Below are 22,957 nucleotides of genomic sequence, written 5' to 3'. Positions count from 1 at the left end.
GGATCATCTGTCTATGTGTTACTTTCATTGGTTAATAAAGAAACTGCCTTGGCCCTTTAATAGGACAGAAAATTAGGTAGGTGGAGTAGACAGAACAGAATTCTGGGAGAGAGAAGGCACACACTTCAGGCAGTCGTCATGTCTCTCCTGAGTCAGACGCAGGTTAAGATCTCTCCTGGTAAGTGACCACCTCATTGCGCTACACAGGTTACTAAATAAGGGTTAAAGCAAGATATGAGAATGAGCCAATAAGAGGCTACAGATATCGGGCCAGGCAGCATTTAAAAGAATACAGTTTTTGTGTAATTATTTCGGGTATAAAGCTAGCCGGGTGGCGGGAGGCAGCCCCGCCGCTCCATCTACAGTGATCCGCAAATACTATGCCATAGGTTCACCCCTACATATACATATGCGTATACGGACATACAGATACTCTAACCTAAGATTGTGTTTGTTGATATCATTCCCATTGTTAATCTTATTGTCTTGGTGATTGAGTATGAACCTGAATAGTCTCATGAAAAGACATGTGTTTAATGCAGTGAATGGCAGAACGAGAAGCATTCATAAGGCGTTGCTTGTGCCCAGTGGGATATAATGTTTTTTTGGTAAGAAAAACACTCAAGGATGGTTGTCATCAAAACCAGCTACAATTTGTTTCATCAGATGTCATTTTTATCTAAAAAAAAAAAAAAAGTAGATAAACTATGGATGCTCATACTTGGAGTATCTGGCAGACACTTTCCCATAATGAGTTAAGAATGCCTGTTATTTGAGGGAAAGAGTAATTTGACTACTGACACAATCTGAACTTCAGTCAAGACTTAGACTTTCAGACAACTCACGCCCATCACCATGAGTACCTCAGCTTTGCTCTACTAGGGCATTTTTGATAGTGTTAAAGAACAGGGTGGGGGTTGGCACTGTGAAGCAGAAGGTACCTACATTTGGAAGACCTGCATAATGTAGGGTACAAATATTTGTCAGATGACCCGAGAGACAGTGTTTCAGAACCTGGCACAAGTAGGAGATTCACTAGATAGGCAATGGTGACCGAACGATATAGATGGGGTAAGAACAGGCAAGTCCATGAAAATAGTTTCCAATTCATATCGGGAATGTGGCCATAGCTAAATCCAGTAGAATCTTGGCCTAGTGTGCACACAGCTCAGGATTCACCGACAGCCCTGCATAAACTGGGTGCAGTGGCTCGTGACTATAATCCCAACAGGAGATCGGAGGTTCGAAGCCATCCATAGTGACATAACAAATCCGAACATGAAACCCTGTCTTTAAAAAGAAAAGTCCTACCATTTATCACTCTGCAAATATGAGGAAGAAGCAGATCAAAGATCCACTACTTCCTAATAAGTCAGACAATACAGAGCCTGACAAAAAATCTTTTAAATGATTCCCAGCTAATGAACAAATTTTTAGTTTCAGAAAATTAGTCATGTGTCACAAAAATATTAGTGTCATAAAAATGTTAGTCTTATTATTGGCATTTCAAAATGAATGAATGCAGAGCTCTTAATGTTTAGTTCTAATTTCTAATTAAATAAAGATTTGTAGTAATTGCCAGCATATAAAAAATGTTTGGGGAAGTGGCCTAGTAACTCAGAAGGATAGTAAAAACATCTCCATATTAGAGAATTGCCATCGTAGAAGAGAAACAATGGGAGGAAAAGAATCACAAGACATTCCTCAAGTTTGGGGAAACAGACCATAAAAGACATGGGAAATAATATCTTTGCTTTCTTTAGGCATTTCTAATTCCATTTTCTAACTCTCTTTGTATTTAGACACTTCTACATCTGATGTTTATAGATGAGGGAGACACGCCAATAGGTTAAAAAAATGCATTAAAATTGATCTGAAACTTTCTTCTCACTCTGAGACTCGGCTCCAGATAGTGTCTGACACACCATAGCTCACTGTGTAAGGTAACTAGTTCACTTAGCATGCAGACATTTTCACATGTTGTGTACTGACCATAAAACCTCCTACCGGGCAGGGAGATGATTCCATGGGTAGTGTTTGTTTGCTGTGCAGGTGTGAGACCCTGAACTCAGATCCCCAGGATGCACACAGACCAGCTAAAGGAGCACCCATCTGCAATGCCAGCATTCCTAAGAGGTGCCAAGTAGAAGCAGGAGTGTAGAGTGGAGCAGTGGGGCTGTGTCCCGCCACCCGGCTAGCTTTGCCCAAAATAATTACACGGAAACTGTATTCATTTAAATACTGCCTGGCCCCTGGCCCGTTATCTGTAGCTTCTTATTGGTTGATTCTCATATCTTGCTTTAACCCATATTTAGTAATTTATATAGCACCACGAGGGGTGGCTTACCAGGAGAGATCTTAACCTGCGTCCATCTTGGACAGGAGAGGCATGGTGACTCACTATGGCAACTGCCTGAAGCATCTCCCCAACTCTGCTTCCTTTCTCCCACAATTCTGTTCTGTCTACTCTGCCTACCTAATTTTCTGTCTCTTAAAGGGCCAAGGCAGTTTCTTTATTAATAATGAAAGTTACACATAGACACTCCTCCATCACAGGAGCAGCTCTAAATCTCACTGCCCAGCTAGCCTGGAGCAGGAAGGGCCAAACAACAAAGGGGTCCAGTCTCAAACAAGATGTAAGGAAGGTACAGTCCAACATCCAAGGCTGTCCTCTGACCTCCACATGCATGCTTGTACACACAGAGGAACACATGCAGTGTGCTGCGCACACACCACACATACACACACATACACACATCATACACACACACATCACAAACACACAGACATTTCTCACGCACACACACAACTCTCTCTCTCTCTCTCTCTCTCTCTCTCTCTCTCTATCTCTCTCTAACACCCCCTACCTGAGCACAGACACACATGAACATGCACATATACCCAAGTGTAGCATTTAACCAACTCCTACATATTTCACATCGACTCCTACAGTGCAAAGACCCACAATTAAAACCCATCTTGAGCTGAAGTTTATAATAACCTAGGTTCCTAAAAATGGAAGTAACCTCCTTTCGAACAGCCAAAGGGTTGCCAAATTCTCAAACAACTATGTATGTATGATCGTTTCAATTAACATGCTAAAGAAAAGCCACAGGGAAGGTGTGAAAACGATAAAACCTAGCCTGGTCCAGGAGCGAGGCCTCTGGGCTTCAAAAAGAATATTGAAGAGAAACTTGAATTTGTTTACCTTTTGTGAGCAGGGACAAGCGTCATTAACAGCAGTGCTCCCGCGTCATTAGAAGATGCTAAGAATATTCCTTAAAAACCTTTAAAGCCTGCTTGGTCTTTGGTCACCTTGCTCTCTCTGGGTGGCCTGAGAGAACTAATTCTGGGATTCTGTTTCTACAGCCATAAAGAGACGCTAATGAGCATGCCCAGGGGAGCAGTGGGAACCAGAATCCTAAAAGAGGAGAGGGCTGGCTCTGAAAAATTTTTGGAATGAGCATCCGAGACTTCAGATGCTCCAGAGACCTCGCGGAGCAGGGGGAGACACTCTGCAAACCGTGTCCTCTCCTGCTCGGACGGCCTCCAGGAGCCATGCAAAACGCTGCTGTTGACAAGCAAGTAGCCCCAGCATCCAGTCTTGGGCCCCTCAGTCCCAGCCTCCAGGACCTGGAGGCGATTTCCTGGTCAGACCCGAAGCACACAGACCCCCTTATGAGGTTTTCCATGCCACCTCTCTGGGCAGCTCTGGCAGGCCAGCATGACTCCCTTGGGCTGCATAATTAGCAGGCCTCCAGTCACCAGGCCTGGTATGCTGTGGTTGCCCCTAGCCCCCTTCTCAGCGGCGCCACTTCTGCCCTGCTGGGCACACATCCCGCCCTCCCCCTACCACCCTCTCCCCCCCCCCCCCGCAGCCCCATGTCACCTCAGCAAGTGTGGGTCCCCACGCTCAGCACCACAGGTCTACTCCAGGCCACCCTCATCCTGACGTGTTTCCTAACCTGCTGGCATAGACAGAGTGTGTCTGCAGGGCCCTGCTGTCACCACCTAGGAGCCAAACTTTGTCTCGGCTCATTTAGAGACTTCCCAAGCCAGCCGGGGTGGGAAGAGAGGCCTAAAGAGCTCAAGAAATCCCTGCTCATCAACTGGAAGTGGCCCTCTCTCCTCAGCCCCAGCTATCGTTGAAAGGACAAGTCTTGGGAGGTCATTTAGTTCCTGCCTTTAGGGGGACAGTCTGCCTCCAGGGGTCTGACACACAGCCTCCCCTCTACAGCAACCAGTGCCTTCTTTGAAATGAACTTAGGGATGCAAACACTGTCAATCTGATGAGTAGCAGAGCTCACACGACCAAGCATTCTAAACCTGTCTCCTTGCCACTCAGGGCCACTCCTCTCAGGCCACACTGTCACCTTCCTCCCAGCCAAACCCACGCTGATGCCTTCTTCGAGTCAGCCTGCCAAGAGTCAGAGACACACACCAGTTGCTGGGCTTTTCCATTTTAAGGGCTAAGCACGAGGGGAACACTCCCTTTGTGCTCCAAAGTGCACGTTCTGCTTCAGCAAGGGAAAGGTTTTTTTTTTCAAACATAATAAAAAAAAAGTTCTATGACTTTAATTAAATGCACTTATTAAAAAGGGTGAAATATTTGGAGCGGCTGTTTCTGTGCTGGAGGCACACTGATTTTCCAGCATGCTGGAGAGTGTCTGCATCCGCCTGCTCTAGGCCATTTTTAATGCACAAATAAATCCGCACCTGACGTGCTGACAGATTATTATGCAGTGTGGCAGCCAACAAAAGTAAACACAGGGGCAAGTTTTAACCTCTTGCAGGCCCATCGCTTTCCCCGCTGGGCCCGGCTCAGGTGTACATACGGACCATCGCTGGCAAAGTCTTTTCTTACAGTTGGGCACCTTCCTGTCCCGGAGCCCATGCCGGAACTAGGAGGTTATGCTCCTACCAGGCTGTCTAACGGGCAGCCTCAGCAACAGGGCGAGAGACCGAGGGAGGGGACATGAAGGAAGATGGACAACACACGGTGTTTCCTAAGCCCCCTGCCTTCCATCCTGTTTATAGCTACAGCCAAAGATCTGCAGGCTCCCACACTGCAGGCCATTGCGATCTTCCAGCAAAGCCCACTTAGCCAATCTCCAGACATCCAAGCTGGCTGGGCAGATGAGAGAGCCTGGCCAGGTGATTCTCCCAGCACTAGCCGGCAGGAAAGACTCAGCAGAGCCACCAGAGAACTGATGGGGACATGAGCAGTTTCAATACTCAGACCTTAAATGAAAAAAACGTCAAATAAGTGTCGGCTGAAGGCATTTACTGACATTGAGAACAAAAGCTCTCAGCTCCCATGGCCCCGCTTAGATGGGGTTATCAAAGCAATGCCCCTGGGGATACCCAACCAGTTTTGCTCCCTTATGCCATTGCCCTGTCTTTTAGCTTCTTAAGACCTAGGTTTCCTCATCTGTATAATGTCTTCAGCTGGGGTGGGGTGAACAGGGGGCAAGATAGAGTTACATTCTCTGCCAGCCCATCAGCCACCACTGCAGCTAAGATCAGAGCACCGTGGATCTGCAAATAATAAGCGCTATTGTTATTATAATTGATGGGGTGTTGGCCACAGCATGTGCTCGGTGCTAAGTGCTTTAATGCATTATCTCATTTTATCACCCAAGTCCCGAGGGCACGGATCATTAGTCCATTTGTCACTGTGGCTAACTCACTCAAACAAGCAGTTCATGGAAGCACTTATGGTCAACTGTGCCTCGTCACTCCGGATTCCCTCATTTCCAGATGAGGAAAACGATTCCCAAGGAATCCGGCTCAGGAGCCAGAAGAAGCAGCAGCCACAATTTACTAAAATGAACCACATTGGTTCAATTAGAAAGGAGATCGGTTATGAACACAGAAAAAAAACTATTTTTCCACTACGGATAAATTTGAGGATATATATATTTATGTTTAAAAAACAAGAAATATTTGGTACAATGAAATGTGATCAGGCAAGCACAGCAATTCCTGTAGTAGGTGGAGTGGCAGAGCAACCCTGTGGACATCATTTTGCCAGGCTGACAACATTGACCCTGGAGCTTGGCCCTAGAATCGGGGGGAGAAGTGTTGGCACACATACCACATCGCAAACTTCTCTCATCCTGTCTCTCAGTGGTTGGGTCATATTCATCACCCTGGTGTGCATGTGTGTTTATATGTGTACATGTTTTCTTGTCTGTGTGCGTGCACACATGCACATGTATACACATGCATGTTGAAGCCCAAAAGTCAGTGTCAGGTAACTTCCTGTTTTTTAAGAAAAGGTCTTTTTAGCAGGTATGGCTGGCCAGCACAGCACAGTAATCCTCCTGTCTCTCCCCTCCCCCCCCCCCCAGTGCTATGGTTACAGGAAAGCCCCACCAGGCCTTGCTTTTCATGTAGGTGGTGGGGATCTCACCCTTGTGTGGTACTGTACTGACAGAGCCAATTCCTCAGCCCCTGGATTTGCTCTTCTTTGCTGGTTGTGAATGTTTCGGTTGCAGCAAGGAGAACATGCTTAGCTGCAAGTTTTTCTACCAGCAGGCAGAAGAACAGTCAGCCATTACCGGGTAGATCCTGTTTCTTGTGGACATCTGTTAATCACATGAACTGGGGGAGGGGGTCTTATTTTCTGAAACAGAACTGACTCCATTTCTGGGTGTGAAAACTAAAAGTCTTTCTAGTGCCAGACTCCCTTGCAGCTAGAACAGAGGACCAGGCCCAGACTCTCCCAGAAGGCCATGGATGGCTGTGCCCAACTTTGAGGCTGAAACAGCAACACAAAGTAACAGAAGCCCCAAGTGACCCACTCTGGTGAGTGTGGGAGAGCGGCAGACCTTCTAATTTGAGGCTATTGCAAACATCACAGCTAAGCATTCCAGCTTGCATAACAGTGCTAAGTGGCAGGAGCGATATTCTGACTGGAGAGTCAGAGGGTCTAGCATAGTCTCCTACACCCAGGGTCGTCAGGTAGGCTGAGATGGCCATGTCCAACAGCGAAAGCAGCACCATCTCCTGACCAGCTCTACAGAGTCCCTGCTTGCAGGACCTCCAAGTCTCGTTGTCTTACTCGCCCAGAAATGTTGAGCTGTGCCATCTGATTTCTACAGCCTCACTTTCGGCTTCATTAGCCACAGGGGACTTCTGTTGTAAGAATGCAAAGCCAGATGAATGTGGACTCTGTCCAAAACGCCCCGCCCTGGAACCCAGGATCTCCATATGCTAAGCTCCTTCACTGGGTGTTGTTGCTGTTGTTATTGTTGTTTTCACTTTATTAACTTGAATACTTTACTGCAATGAAATCTACAATGGAAAATGCCTATTTCACAAGGCGAGAACTTACTAAACTTCCAAAAAAAAAAAAAATAAGAACTGCACAAACAGAACGCATACAAGACTAGATCCACTTCCGATGTCCCCCCCAAACCTATCTCCTCCTCGCTGTCACCATCACCCACCAAATACAGTCACTGCTCTCACTTCTGACATCTCAGGTCACCGTCGCCAGTTCTGAAACCGTATGTGTGGTAACACGGGTTCATCTGGCCCAGGAGCTTCCCTGTTTATCTGCCACTGGAAGCAACGTTACCCTCAGGTCATTCATCCGCTCGGGTCGTGTGCAGCTTTGCATGCAGCTGTGACATCTTTGCATGCAGCTGTGACACCTTTGCTTCTATTGCTGTGTAGCGTTTTGCAGTGAATAAATACACTACGGTTGTTTCCATTCATCCCACTACGGATGGCAATTTTTTAAATCTCTACTACAAAAAGAATACTATAAACATTCTAGAGCGTGTATTTTACGGAAATGCAAGTGAGTCAGCAAAGTGTGTGTGTGTGTGTGTGTGTGTGTGTGTGTACATGCATGTGGAGGTCAGAGGTCAACCTAGGGTATTATTCCTCAGCAGCCTTCCACCTTGTTTTATAAGACAGGCCTCTCATTGGCCAAGATGTCACAAATTAGGCTAGGCTCGCAGGCCAAAGAGCCCCAGGGCTCCACTGTCTCTGCCTCCCCAATGCTTGAATCACAAGAGGGCACCACACTAGTGTTTTTCTTGTTTTTCTTTTTGTCTCATTTTTGTTTTAGTTTTTTTTCATGGCTTCTGGTGATTGGGCAGGGTGGTGAGGTGGGGTGGGGGTTCCTCCTGCTTGCCAGTCAAGCACCCATGTGAGCATACCATCTTCCCAGCTCTGGGCTAGGTGTTTCCCAGGGTTTATTATTTAATCAGCTCCAGCAACGCAGCCAACTTTACACAGGGCAGCATCCTGTGAGAGCAAAGAAACCAGGTTCTGGGGCTCGGCCACATCAACGTTGGGAGACATAAGCAAAAAGTTTCCCAAAGTAACCGGATCCATTAGAAACAATTCTTAGCTGAACATCCAGGTGTAGGATATGAGAGGTGGGAACAGAAGGAGAACGTGGGTAGGCAAACCTTCATGTGGAGGCAGTGTTTCCTTGTCCTAAACTAATTCCCCATCAGATGTATTAGGAAGACCTAGACATTTGGCATTTTGCAGTTTGACCTGGGCTAAATGATTGCTGGCGGGTCACTTTGAACGTCAAGGGCACAGCTGGAATAAGACTTCTGAACTCTTGACCTCTGACCCAGCAGCAGAAACTCACGTTCTTCCCAGAAACAATGGCCACTACAGGTAAAGAGCAGTTTTGTACCCCGTCTTTCCCCATACACCCACATACCACACTCGCAGCCTGCTAGAGGGGAGAGGTCACACTTAAGTCAGGATCATGGTCCTCGATGCCTGGGGGCCAGAAATCAGCTAACCCATCCTGAGGCCCAGCCATAGAAAGCAGGGATGGGGAGCAGGGAGGAGTTGAATAAATTGAGGGCGAATGTCCTGTCTTAAGGAGACATTTATTTCTCAGCCTGCTGATTTTTGCCATATGGGGAAAGAGAAACTCATTGTTGCCAGATTTTCTGACTTTTCGGGAGAAGCCGGGAAACTGGACTTTTTAATGATCTATTGCAAAATGCAATATTGGTGGCTGACTGCAGGAGGTGAGACACCGGGGCGTCTGTCCCTAGAGATGCCCTTACTCACACCTGAGCACCTCGTACTTCCCACCCCCGCGCCAGGCCTCTCCTTCTGCTAACCCCTGCGCTTAAGATCTACCCTAAAAAAATGTCTTTTAATAAACTCAAACTCTGTTTTTAAAAAAAATGTGAAACACTGACTGTTATTAGCCAACCAAAACACGGGCATAGGTTACTTCTAACTCATAAGCCACTAGCTAACAACCACTCACCTAAAAAGGCCTAGAATTTGAGACTTACAAGAGAGGACTTTTACACATCACAGAGCATGCAGAAATGCAAATAAAGGATCACCAGCTCCAGACAGCAAGAGACCAGACCCCAGCTCCCTCCTTCTCACATGTATGAACCCTTCCACATCTACAGCCTCTATGGCCACTGCGCCTAACAGAGTCATCATGAAAGGCAAGGCACTTAAAGTCATAAGCACCACAGTCAGGGTACCTCCGACTTGAAGAAATCCAAATCTTTGTGCTCTTTTCTTTATGTCTGGCAATTACGTGTCCTACAATTATTGTAAGTCGCGGCTTGGTTTCCCCACACACGGCAGAATGGTGGACTCCCTTCACCTGGAGCAGCCAAGAAATTAGAATACAGCTTAGACAATGAAGAAGTTATGGGTGACTTTCCTGTGACACACGTGGCTTCCAATCAGCCAGCTCTCCAACTGTGTTACACTAAGCTGGTTGCCATGGCATGGATTGGGGTGGACGTTTAACTTCTCTTCTGTTCCCTAAACAACTCAGCTCGAAGAACATCTCCCTACCCGGCCTTCATTCCCTCTGCTTTCACACACACACACACACACACACACACACACACACACACGCCTCACACGTATCCCTATGCACATAAACATGCATGCATGCACCAGTTCAGACAGTTGCCCAGTCAGAACAACCTAGCAGCAAACATGCAAGGGAATAAATCTGTATCGGCTTTCCCTTAGCCTCCTTGAGCACAGAGGATTTTCTAGCTGAATCTCTGGCATATCCAGTATCTGGATACAACTGTGGCAAAAACCCTGTAGTTCCGGAAACAGATGTGTACACCTGAAAGAAAAGCAGCAGACAGCCACACTTCTGCTCCCCTCCACGCTCAGCAGACGGGCAGAGGCAGACGTTCCCATAGAAAGGAAACCCGGCAAGCAAAGGGGAGAAGACCACTGGTGCATAGGGCAGTGGAAAGAGAAGAGAGAAGAGATCCAAAGCTCTGAAACTCAGGTGCCTACTTCACCCACAGGGGCAGCCCATCATCTGGTGACTCCAGCAAGCATTCAATAAATGAATACCAGAAGTGCTCAATAAACATTATTAGCTGTATATCTACCAGACCCCTAACATCAGGAATCCCTGTGTTCTTAGGACAGTCTTGTAAGGTTCGACGAAGAGTCTTGGGTAGTTTAGGAACTGTCCAAGAGGCTACTGAGTTCGCCTCAAAGGGCTTCAGTGGGGACGTGGGGACAGGTGGGGGCGTGGTGAGTTGTGACAGTTCACGGGACGGATGACCAGTGCCTGAGCCAGGCAGGACTTGGACCAGCCAAAGTCAATAGGACCCCAGTGTTCTACCAAGACCTGCACTCCAGAAAACCTACCTCTAGAGGCCCAGTCCTCCCCAAGCCTCCACACAGCAGTTTCAAAGCTGGTAACAGTGCTGTGTGACTGCTTCCTGGTCAGTCCTTCGGGTAAGGACTGGAGAGTGGTTTGGTGGGACAGCATTAGTGGGAATACATAATGGCCTGCGATCTCCAACTCCAGTGCCACAAGAAAAAAAGTCAACGTGTAAAAACCAGATCTGTAGCTCAAACACAATATAATCCCTCCCCAGCAGAGCATAAACATTTAAGGCATAATGCCCACAGATAAAACACCTGATTCAGCTTCCTAGGGAAGTACTTAGAAATGAGAAATAGAGAGAGAGGTTTCTTCAAAGAAAGAGACTCAGTCCAAGCAAGAGAAGCCTCAAGTGTCTAATAAATAGCATATAAGGTCAAAGAGTTGAGCCCAGCAGTATTATCGTGGCATGTATCCAAAGAAGACTCCAAGGAAGGAATAGGAGCTCAAAGCTCAAAGTCTCATCAGTAGGAGAAAAAGAAGAACAAAGGGACAGAAGACCCAAAGGTGCAGAGCTGAGGAGGAGCAGCAAATTGTAGGGGGTTGCGGCCACCCTGGCTGTCAAATCAGATCAAGCAGATCAGGAGGGGCTAAGGAGGGCTTCTGTCTAAACCAGCGGCTCTCAACCTGTCGACCCCTGTAGGGTCATATGAGCTCTCCTGCATATCAGATATTCACGTTACAATCCATAGCAGTAGCAAAATTACAGTTATAGAGTAGCAATGAAATTTTATGGTTGGCGGGGATCACCACAACATGAGGAGCTATATTAAGTGGCTGCAGCATTAGAGAGATTGAGAACCACTGCTCCAGAGACAAGGAATCGCATCTCCCTGTCATGTAACTGGCAGGAATCCCGGGCATTGGGTACAGGAGAGATGGAAGTGGCAATTTCGGGAGTAGGCAGGCCGCAGGAGGGTAGGTGGGGCAAGCAGTCGGTGAGAAGTTCCCTTAACAAGCCAGGCATGAGTAAGAGCCTCCATGAAGTAGCGGTATCGGAAATAGCCACCAAGCCCTGCCAATTCCCTCTCAATACCCTTTCTTGTGCTGGACTGGGTGGGAGGCCATGGTAAGAGCCAGAGGAAGAAGGGAGGGTTGAAGCTCGCCTACAGGGCAGCCTGATAATCAGACCTGCGGTGGTTTATACGAACAAAACGCAAGGCGGGGGAACGTAATCTCGCATGATAGAAACGACTAAGGAAAAGCAAGAGCGAACGGAAAAAAGTGAGCGCTGCCATATCTAGAAAGTGACAACCGCATCACAAAGGGGAGTCCGGCTTCAGCCAAGTGTCCGGAGATGAAGCACACACTTGTTGTGACCATCTGCTATAGTGGTGGCTCCCGGAGATGGTCCAAGGCCTCAGTCTGGACGAGAGCTAGAAGCAGGGTAGTAAGTCAAGCGACCCTACTAGGGGATTGCACGGAGAGAACCAACAGGCAAAGAACAGCCTTGAAATGATAGAGACACTGACAACTGCCATACACAACCTAGGGGTACTGTGCTTGGCTCACAGCTGACAGCTAAGTAAACAGTCAACAGGATGCTTGGTGAACGATTTGATATTGATGGACTCTAGAGAGGGCCATCCAAGCTTACTGATTCCTGCAGGCTGTCTGTCCCAAGGACTCTTAAGCGTCTGCATTTGGAGATGTCCTTACAAACCTGACTAGAATTCCTAGGCTCCTGAGGCTCATTTCCTCCCACCCAGTGTGGATGGATAAGAACCGGTTACTATGCGTCACTGGGGCCAATGCACCTTGCTCAGCATCCCTCTTCCTATCCAAGAGGAGGGGTTCTGCAGTTGCCACCACCAACTTAGTTTTCAAGTTTCTCGAGAGAGGCCTTGGCTTCATAGGAATCTCTTGGGGACCTTGACAGAACACAGATTCTGAGACTGTGAGACTAGAGACTGCATCGTAACAAGCACCCAAATGTAGGTGCTGCCATCCTTGGTCCAGGGACCACGCTTGGCAAGGCTCCTCCTTTCTTTTAACATACCAGGGGAGCAAGTACAGCTAGAGAATGGTTTTATCACTCAAGTCTGAGCCCTGGGTCAGAGAGGGGCCTCCCCATTGATGTGTGAGCCTGCACGCAGCACAACAAACTCGACAGGACCTCGATGGCTTTAGAAGCCTAGAGTCCCAGCCATGGCTCTCCAGCTCCCTCTGGTCAGGGTGATGAAATCATCCAGGGAGCATGTCAAAATGCATCCCCCGGGCTTCCCCCACTGGATGGAGACTATTACAATAACTTTAGCTGGCATGGAACTATGGGTAACTTGTTCAAAGCAGTCTGTGGATGATTCTGACCTATGGCTAGGCTAGGGATTATACATGAAAAATACATGGGAGGCCGTGACCGTGATGGAAAGGTTTAGAAAGAAAGAAATTCAAAAATTTCAGTAATTACAAAAAGGGGGGTAGAATCATGTTTCCAGAACTATCAATGATACAAATTTCACCACAGCCCTCTCTAGTAAATGCTAGTATTATTCTCATTTTAGGATGGAGCAAGAAACTGAGGCACAGGGCAACCACATAGCTTGTCCAAAGTAACACTCACAGTAAGGTGCTGAACTCAATTAGAACCCAGTTAGTTTAGCTCCAGAGCCCACATCTTACTGTGTTCAGGATCTAAAATAAAGGTTCTCAACACCTTAGACCAAGCAGGAGACTTCACCAAAAGAACAACACCCTCAAGCAGAGACCATGTGACACTAGCCTACAGACTTGATGTGTGCTCCTAGGGCAAGTGTGGCAGGCAAGGGACTGACTGCAGGAGATGCCCCGAGACAACTTTGGGAAACGCTGAGTTAATTTACATTAAATGAAGTTCTTGAAGAACAACGCCACAGAGAGGATTCGCCAGCAAGCACAGCTAATAAGTTTCCAAGAGGATCTTACATTTTCTAATATTCTCCAGAGGCACTAACAGAATCATGTTGTCTGAAGGTATCTCAAGGCACGGTAAGGGGTCCAGAAAACTAACTCCCATCGTAAAATGCAGGATCAGAGCCGAGGGTCTCAAACATCATGCCACAGCTAAGGGAGGATCTTGTGAGCCTGAGGACCTGCATTTGGAACAAGCTCCCCGAGGGATGCATAGCATAGCGTTGGCATAGCCTACTGTTGGCTGGCTCTGCCCTACCCTACCTCCCTAGACTAGCTCAGCATCCCCTGCAGAACGGCCCTATGTAAATTTCTGCCTGCCTTCCCCAACTTGGCTTGATTCCATATATTGCCAGTTCCAGCCCAGGCCCTCAGGGACCCCAGAGCCTGCTAGGGAAATCTCAGTCTCCGGGTCCGCACCCCAAGCTTGTTGATAGACTTTCCACTCCTGTCTTTGCATGGAAAATGCCCTCGTTTGAAAAGGCAAGTACTAGGTAGGGCAACCTTGCTCCCCAGCTGCCCAAGGCTGTTGAGCATCAGCAGCATAAAAGGGAGAGGAGGTGAAAGGAGGATAAATAGGGAGTGAGGAGGCCCCGTGAGGTCTTGTGACCAACTGGGCCTCCTGGTGCCGCCGAGGTGGCAGTGCCAACGCACAGTGCTGAGATGCTTGGCCCGTCTCCGGAGCAAACACCCAATCCAAACAGGCCTGAGTGTGTCTCTGAACAGACTGTGTAAACAAGGTGGGGTGGGGAGAAAAGGGGGGGGGAAGCCCAACTGGCCACAGATCCCGCTTTCAAACACGTTGAAACAAAATAATCCCTCTCTCACTTGTTCACTCCCTCCTTCTTGCTGGCATTTTTTTTTTTTTTAATTTCCCCTGGTGCCGAGGCCTCCGAGGAGCCAGGCTGGCGGCATGTTAGAGCCTGCAGCCTACCTGTCCTGCATAGGAATGAAGCCTACGGGACTTACTGGAGATCCTCTCCCTGCAGGCTGGGGACTGCAGCTATCACACTCAGAGCCCAGGAAGCAGGGCAAGAGCTGTTCTTGGAGGCACTAAGGAGGGACCTCCATGAGGGACAGGGACTAAGATGTATGAGAGATTGTGCAACGAATCTGGCTTTGACCGGGCTGGCCCCCCTTCTTCTCCCTGAGAACCCCCCAACAGCAGACCCAGGACACAGAGTCATCATCCCCCCCACCACCCCCAGAACAGGGCTGCGAAGCACAGCCCCGGAGAACTCATCTTGAGCAACTCGCTCTCCGGGTGTCTCAGACTCCACGTGTGTGTACAGACAAGGGGACAACTTGGTTGTGGTTTGTTTCTGGTTTTGCATCAGGTATGGAACTTTTAAACAGGCAGGGTGGGGTGCTGGGTACTGCACCCATGAGCCATTCTAGGGTTAGGGCCATTTGCTGGCTTCCTCACTGCCTCTATCCCCCTCTCTCTCTTTCTCTTTTCTCTGCAAGTTGAAACAATTGAGTTGTCTTTCCCAGCTCTTGCCAACATCGCTTACTCAACCTTGGATCCAGAGGGTGTTAGAGGGAAGGCCAGGGTGGGGAATCCAAACAACTCTGGGCTCTACACCGGGTTCAGTTGTTAGAACAGCTCTCTGCTTCCCCAAACCTAGAGGGAAGGGAGGACTTGGCTTGGAGAGTCCAAGGAGGCCCCAGGAAAGTGGAAGGAGCCTTGCGGGGAGGGGGGGGGGCGCGGGCAGGGCAAACAGCAGTGTGACCTGGCTCCTATCCACAAGCCAGCTCCCTCTCTGACTGTCTCTGTCACATAGGCAACAGTTCTGGCACTGGTGGGCATGGGGAATATTTCTAAACTCTTCACTAAGAAGAGACCAGACACAGCAGGCAGCGTGAGCCCCACAGGACCAGGCTAGACAGCAAACCCTTGAAAACTCTCAGGTATTGTAATGTTACTGGAAAACACCAGTTAGAAAAACCTGTCTGGAATGATCTGGATCCATGGGCAGAGTTAGCACTAAAGCCTGGGGTAAAGTTGACACTTCCTTTCCAAATTGTTTAAAAAAAAATAGCTCAGTCTATAAAGGGCTTAGAAGGACCTCAGTTCAACCCCAGAACCCATTAGGAAAGTCAAGCATGGGTGCAAGCCCTTACCATCTCAGCAGGAAGGAGGTAGGGACAGGCAAACCCACGCTGCTAGCTGGATAGATGGCCTTAACCTAATCGGTGAGTCCCAGGCCCCAGTGAAACACCTGGAGAGACACCCAAGGTTGACCATATACATATACACCCTTGAACACACAGTTTTATATTAATATATTACACTAACTTCCACAATCTCTCATGCCCATGCAATCCACAGTGGCTAGTTTGGAAAGGTCAGGAAAGAAAGGAGAACCCACAAAACTCAGGCAAGGCAGCTCAAGAGCTGGGCAAGTATTTGGCATCTCTGCCCTAGAAGATCTGCCCCCCCCCATCACCCCCCAACCTCCCTCCCCGTCTAAGAAAACATCACTGCACTTCAGAGCGCAAATGCTTAAAACTGCTCTCCATCCTGGAGGTCATGATACATTGGGCATAGGATCAAATTTCACTCCCACCCAGCACATGGGACTCCTTTACTATCCCACTGCACAGACGGGAAAGTCGAGGATGACAGTAACCTGCCAGGTCACATAGCTGAAACGTGACAACCATGACCCCGAGCCAGGTGTGTGCTCTGCTCCCTCCTGTCCCACAGTAACACCCAGAAGCCAACCTACTTATGCCCACGCCCTCTCTCTGGCACACGGGCCTCCCAGAGGGCAGACCTCAAGTCTTCCAAGCTGCCCTCCACCCTCTGCCCTCCTGTGTGGTACCAGGTAAGTCACAGATGCCAAGACAAAGTGTATCGAGTTAAAAAAAAAACAACTTGTAAAAGGTGAAAGACAGCAAGGTGCCTTATTCAAACATTTGCTGAATGCCTACTGTGTGTCTCTCTCACTCTCCTGGATGCAGAGACCCAGGTGAGGGAGGAGGGGTCCAGGTCACAAGGCTAAGTCAGGTGAAGGGGATTGAGGAGTCACAGGAAAGCATGATTCGAGCCCAAGTCTTAGAGTGATGTATAGAATCAGTCACTGGAAATGACCTGCTGAGAGTTATTTACCCTGCAGGGGGGAAAGAGATGCAGAGAGAAAGGAGTGGAACTAAGAAGCTTGATTTTTCTAAGAGAAAGAGTGTGTGTGTGTGTGTGTGTGTGTGTGTGTGTGTGTGTGTGTGTGTGTTATTTATTTATTTGTGTGGTAGAGGCATTGTGTGTGGGTGTACATTCATGGAAATTCATGGAAACCAGAGGTCAACCTCCAAGGTCATTTCTCAAGAGGACAGGCTTTCTCACTAGGTCCTGAGGCTGACGGTTTTCAGGCTAAGCTGCCGAGTCGCTGATTCCCAAGGGTCCCTTGTTTTCATGTTCCTAGCACTGGATTACAAGACACTCTATCAACTGAGCCATCCTCTCCCCAGCTCTGGACAAGGTTTCTAAAACCCAGCCAGAGCGAGCCTGACTCAGAATGTTCCATACGGAACATCTGTCCTCCAACCATGTGTTTCACTCTGTCCACACAGGGTCAGACCTAACACACCCAGCACACAGGGAGGACACATGAGATACCTCTGCACAGCAGCCCGTGACCGCCAGTTTGAAGTGGCGGCACCATATGTGACCAGGGGTTGTTGCAACTGAAGCGCCTGTGCATCGCTGGTGGGTGCGCAGAGCGGGTCGGGGCTTTGCAGAGAGGTCTGGTAGCTTCGGATAAAGTCAGACACACAGCTCCGCTAACATCTAGCAAGTCACCGAGTTACCTACCCCAGGGTCACGAACACACGCGTGTCCGCGAGAAGTTCTGTGCAGTGACGTTTGTGATGACTTTATTCAAAGCAGCTCAGACATGAGAACGGGTCAAGTCATAAGACAAAATGTGACTCAGCAGACGGAAGGAGCCACCCTCTGACCTGTGCAACAGCATGGAGTCTCAACAGCTTCCTGCAGAGTGAACCAGGGCCACAGAGAAATACAATCCTCTCCCTATCTGAAACTGGCCGGAACAATCGGGGCGGATGCCAAAACTGTACATGACATTAAACTCTTTTATCCCATGCTTTCCCCTACATAGGCCTAACTATGACACAGCTGAATGTATTCATTAGACTTGTAAGATCCTAACCACAGTAATTAATAATAAAATGGAAAATTATACCAGAGCGTAATCAAAGTTATCCAAACCTATGAATTATTTATTTCTGAAATTTTCCATTTAAAGTTTAAACTGCTATGCACCAAGAGTCCATGAAAGTGAAATGGTGGAGGGGTAGGGGCTATCGTATCATGATTTGACTCTATTGATATGAAATTCCCTTAGAATAAATAGTACAATTAATCTAGACGGGAAAAAAAAATTCCAAGAGTAAGGTCAGCAGGAGGGGAAAGGCCACATGGAAACTTCTAAGGTTAGCGGAATCGGCTGCAGCTACCAGAGATCTGAGGCCCGGGGTGGCACACACTTCACCTTTAGAACCATCTGCAGGCAACTGTGGGCTTCTAGCAGTGCGTGGGTGCAAACAGGCAACTTATGTGGAGGGAATCACGTAGGCTGAGAGTGGATGAATGGGAAAGGACAGAGAGGGGCCTGGGGATCAGGCTGAGTCAGTGGCAGAGCGAGCCAATATTATATAATTAAAAAGAAAAAGACGCTTGTGGAATCTACATGGTACGGGTGCTAGATGCAAATTCCTTCCATTTTTTCTACATGTTTGTAACTTTCTAAACTAGAATCCTGGAGGCTGGGGAGATCGAGGGCTTAGTGGTTAAATAAAGTACTTGCTATGCAGGCATAGGCGTGGAGTTCCGATCCTGAGAACTGATGTAAATGCCAAGCGGGTGTAGTGCCCACCTGTAATTCCAGTCTTGGAAGACCGGGGAGACCAGCCTTATCTATCAGTGAGCTCGGGGTCTGATGAAAAGACCCTGACTTATGGAATAAAGGGGAAGAGAGGAGATGGAAGATGACTCCTGCCATCAACTTCGGGTCTTTGGTGCTCATGTGTACCTGCAGACACACGAAACAGGCATATCCGTATCACACACAGAAAGACGAAAAAAGCCATAAAAAGGATGGAATACTAAGGACGGAAGGGATAAGTGAGCATCCAACGCAGAGTTTGGAAGAGTTCTGTGAGGAGCATTGTCCCGGCTACTGACCCAGCCTAGAGGATACAGGCAGAGGTGGGTGAGGAGGGGTGAAGAGACAGAGACCAGCCCTGCACACACAGAGCTGAGACAAGGTGGAGAGATTCACCATGGAGCCCAGGTGAAGGTCATCTGCATTCACTTACTCCGACCAACACCTACCAGTTCCAAGGGATCAAGCGCTTTGGGACCCTAAAAGGACTCACGCTGATAAGTGTGCATGCATCAGAAACAAATGTTCCTCAGTACACAGCCAGGCCAGAAACAAGCAAATAAAAAAGAAGAGAAGGATGGCGACTTCGGAGGTGGCAGTGAAAGGGTCCTGCTGGTTCGTTGCATAAAACGAACTTCGGGGAAGATACTTGATTGACTTGCTGAGCTCCATCACAGACAGCCAGGGCTTCTGGGCCCAGTTCTTTAATATTCAAATGACTCCGAAAAAATATTTCCCCTCCTGGAAAGCGGAGGGAGAGGAAACCTTTGAAGCCCTCCAAGTTATTTAATTGTTTCTTTTCTCCGAAGGTAAGGCAGTATATTTTTAACCAGTATTAAATAAACATTTTCTTAAATGGTATGTTCAAAGCCTTCAGGGCCTCTGATGTTGGTTTGGGGTTTTGTTTTGTTAGCGTGGATGAGAAAGAGGGTGCTTTTTCCTGCCCAATGTTCTAAAATCACTGGACACGGATTCCAGAGAAAGCGACAGATGGGCTCTGTGTGGCCCTACTTGGGGACATAACACAAGTGGCCTGGGATCCAGGTCCACCTGCAAGGCATTCTGCTCTCACCATGGGGCACCAGCTGTGCTGAGGGGGTGAGCTCATGGGAAGAGCTCCCATCTGATGGGAATGGCAACCTCCTTGGGGGGACACTCAGTGACTCCTCCTGTCCTCAGAAGTACAGGAGAGCAAGAACCTGTAATATCAACAGCGTCTGTGCAAAGACCCAGGGGGAAAAAAAGTAAAACGCTTACGAAGGATTTTCCTTAACTGTGTAATTTGGAAAACAGTCTGCACAGGCACAATTGAGGAAGATCACTTGGGCATGGGACATGGGATAGTGCCCATATAGGCACCGAAATAAACTAACAATGACTCTTAAATCCTCTGCATTCAGTAACATGCCCCCCAAAAATGTATTAAGGGAATTATCAAAAACTAGAACTTACACATTGTCAGATAGGGCCAGTGATTCCGGAAAAAGTGCGTTCCGAGTAAGACATGCCAAACCCCAGATTCTGCTACAGAGAGAAGTCGCAGGCCTTCCCCTATGTAGCTTACGTATGTATGAAGCACTATATTGCCTCATTTAGTTCTGGCAATAGTCTTATGAGATCATTAAACACATTTTACAGATTTTTTTTTAAAGAAAATAAGCCACAGACAAAATGACTGCCCAAGGCCATGCAGCTGGCAAGTAAGAGCTTCAAAACAGCCCTTTCTGACTCATTCCAAAGTCCACGCTCTTAATCGCAGCCTATCTGGCCTGTCGGGCTGCACCCAGAGGGGTTGACTTAACTCTGACGGACCCAGGAAGTCTGATGGAGACGGGTCCTAGGAACTAAAGGACCACAGGCTTCTCTTCTGTGTGCCATGCACTTCTCTGACTTTTGTTAACGTGGAATAATTCTCATTTATAAACTAGAAAACTAAGGTCAGCACCGATAGGCAATGGTTAATCTTTTCTTAATAATCTTTCCCAAATGGAAGTTCTTGCCACCTTTCTTTCTTTAACTTTTTATTCTGGAATAATTTTGGATTAAAGGAAAAACTGCAAAGATTAATTTTTAAAGAGTTCCTATGCTTATGACCACCTCTGGCTCATGCAAACTTTGTACACAGCCACAGCATATCTGACCAAACAACGAAATTAACAGAAATAGGAGCCAGACAGATGGCTCAGTAGTTAAACACACTGACTGCCCTTGCTAAGGACTGGGGTTCAGTTCCCAGCCACCTCGAGTGACTCACAGTCACCTGTCACTCCATTTCCAGAGGATCCTCCTCACGCTATACACGTGGTACACAGACGTGGGTGCACGCAAAATACTCTTCACACAAAGCGCTTTGAAAGATAAATTTTACAGTGGAATTAAGCTACATATTTTATTCAAAACCTAATCTCCCCCGCCCATTTCGTTTTCCTGTCTCACACTCTAGTTCGGTCGGATTCAATGGAGCCGACACCCTTTTAGGGAGATCGCACTGAAGCATGTGTGCAGGATACGTCTCCATGTCAAAAAACATCATAGATATGTAGCGTGACTTCCAGCGACTTTCTAATATTCCACTCTGTGGATGGGTGGTCCTCTCTTCCTAACTGCTACTTCCTCTGCCTTCATTCCTCAGTGTAGCATAAATGCAAAACAGACAAACTCTCCATCAGGCTGTGTGCCCGACCCATCACTCACGTTACTACACACACACCTCCCAGTTTACATCTTCTCATTGGTTTTACACCTGTCTCCTCCAGGAAGCCTGGAGCCATTTGCCTTCCCAGCAGACGGTGATGCTAGATTCACCTTGCACAAGAGACATCCTTCCCTTCACTCCTCACGGGAGATCAGCATAAACTAGGAAGAGTTCATAGACTTCCAGGACAATCATTTTCCCCCACAAACCAGACTGATCAATGCAAACCACTGCTTACAGATTAAACTTCCACTCTCATGGACTCCAACTGGTACATGGTCTCCTCTCTGGGACTGACAGACGGAGATCTTTGGGGCTTTGGTAGTTCAGTCATGGAAGTACCCCTACTGAGTTTCATTTCCTTCCCATCTCTCTGTGGTGTCTATCGAAACTCCCAGATGGATGTAAGCATTGACCCTGCCCTGTTAACGCAGGCAGCAAGAAGGACAAAAGCATGCGACGGGCAGCAAAGTAACATACCTTTTCCTTTCCTTTCTTTTTCTTTAAATGGCCAAGAGGGGGAAAAGGGGAGGCAAGGAGAAGGGCAAAGGTCAAACAGATCCCCTGTCTAGAAGTGGCTATAAGTGAACGTGAACTAGTACCTGTCCAGCACACCACGGACTTCCTCTCTGAGCCCATCTCTTTTATTCAGATATGCCTGTTCCATGCAAGCCATTCTGTTCCCATGCTCAGAAACACTGTCCAATGCTATCTATATATTTGGGTGATGGAAAAGAGGTGGCTGGGAGGGTTTAGAGCCACTGGGCTGTGCCCCATGCTGGGGAATTCTTATGTGCCATTCTGGCCTGCAGAAAGGAAAATAAAAAGAAAAGAGGAAAAAAAGGAAGAAAGAAAACAAGCTACTGGGCAGAGGGAATGTTCTCCCATGCCAAGCTCAGCTTGAATTAATACACAACACAACCTCTTAAAGCGGGACACAGCTCTAAACTAAGAGTCTCCCAATGGAGCTGATGAAAAGCATCAGGAAGTGGAGACTATTCTAGAAGGAAAACAGCGGCCACATGAGATATTTTCTTCACTCTGATGTTTGCAATCTTGTCACTCTGGTCAAGGCCACATCTTCGAGTCAATAGGGTGATGTCTTTGAAGCCCAAGGGCACTGGTATGAGTTCTGCCCCCTCAGTAAGAACGATTCCCCAGGAGCTAGGGCTAGATGTCTCCCAGGGCCTCTGTGGTCTGCTATAGGGACTGGTAGAAGGCATTTAAGGTTTGAATTCTGCCCAGAAGCCTCAGGAGGATCTCCTACACACGAGAAAAGGCTAATTGGTTACAAGGACATCTGTCCAAAAGGCAACCATGGCTTCTTCTTACCGGATGCTCTGGTCACCAGAGAGAAGGTAACACCTGATGAGGGACAACACAGGGAGTCTGGTGGCTTTTGGATCACAGAAAACATGCTCCAGGATCTAGTACAGTGCATGTGATTTAAAGAGAACTTTAAATTCTGATTTAAATGTGATTTAAAGGGTACATGTAGGGCTGGGTGTGGGTTGCACACCTGTAAGCCCAGCACTCAAGAGGCAGAGGCAGAAAGGCCATGAGTTCAAGGCCACTTTGGACTACACAGAGAAACCATATCTCAAATTGTGCACACACACACACACACACACACACACACACACACACACACGAAAAATCTTCAACAGAAATAATAAACACACATATTGCTAACCTGACTGAAATGTGCTAAAGCAACACATTCTATTCTAAGGGTCCACACTTATATACACAATGGTAACTATGAGAAGTAAAGGATGTGCTGGCTATTTTAATTATAGCATG

Source organism: Arvicola amphibius, chromosome 4, assembly GCF_903992535.2.
Source record: "Arvicola amphibius chromosome 4, mArvAmp1.2, whole genome shotgun sequence".
NCBI classification, from domain to species: domain Eukaryota; kingdom Metazoa; phylum Chordata; class Mammalia; order Rodentia; family Cricetidae; genus Arvicola; species Arvicola amphibius.
This window is presented reverse-complemented; position numbering follows the sequence as displayed.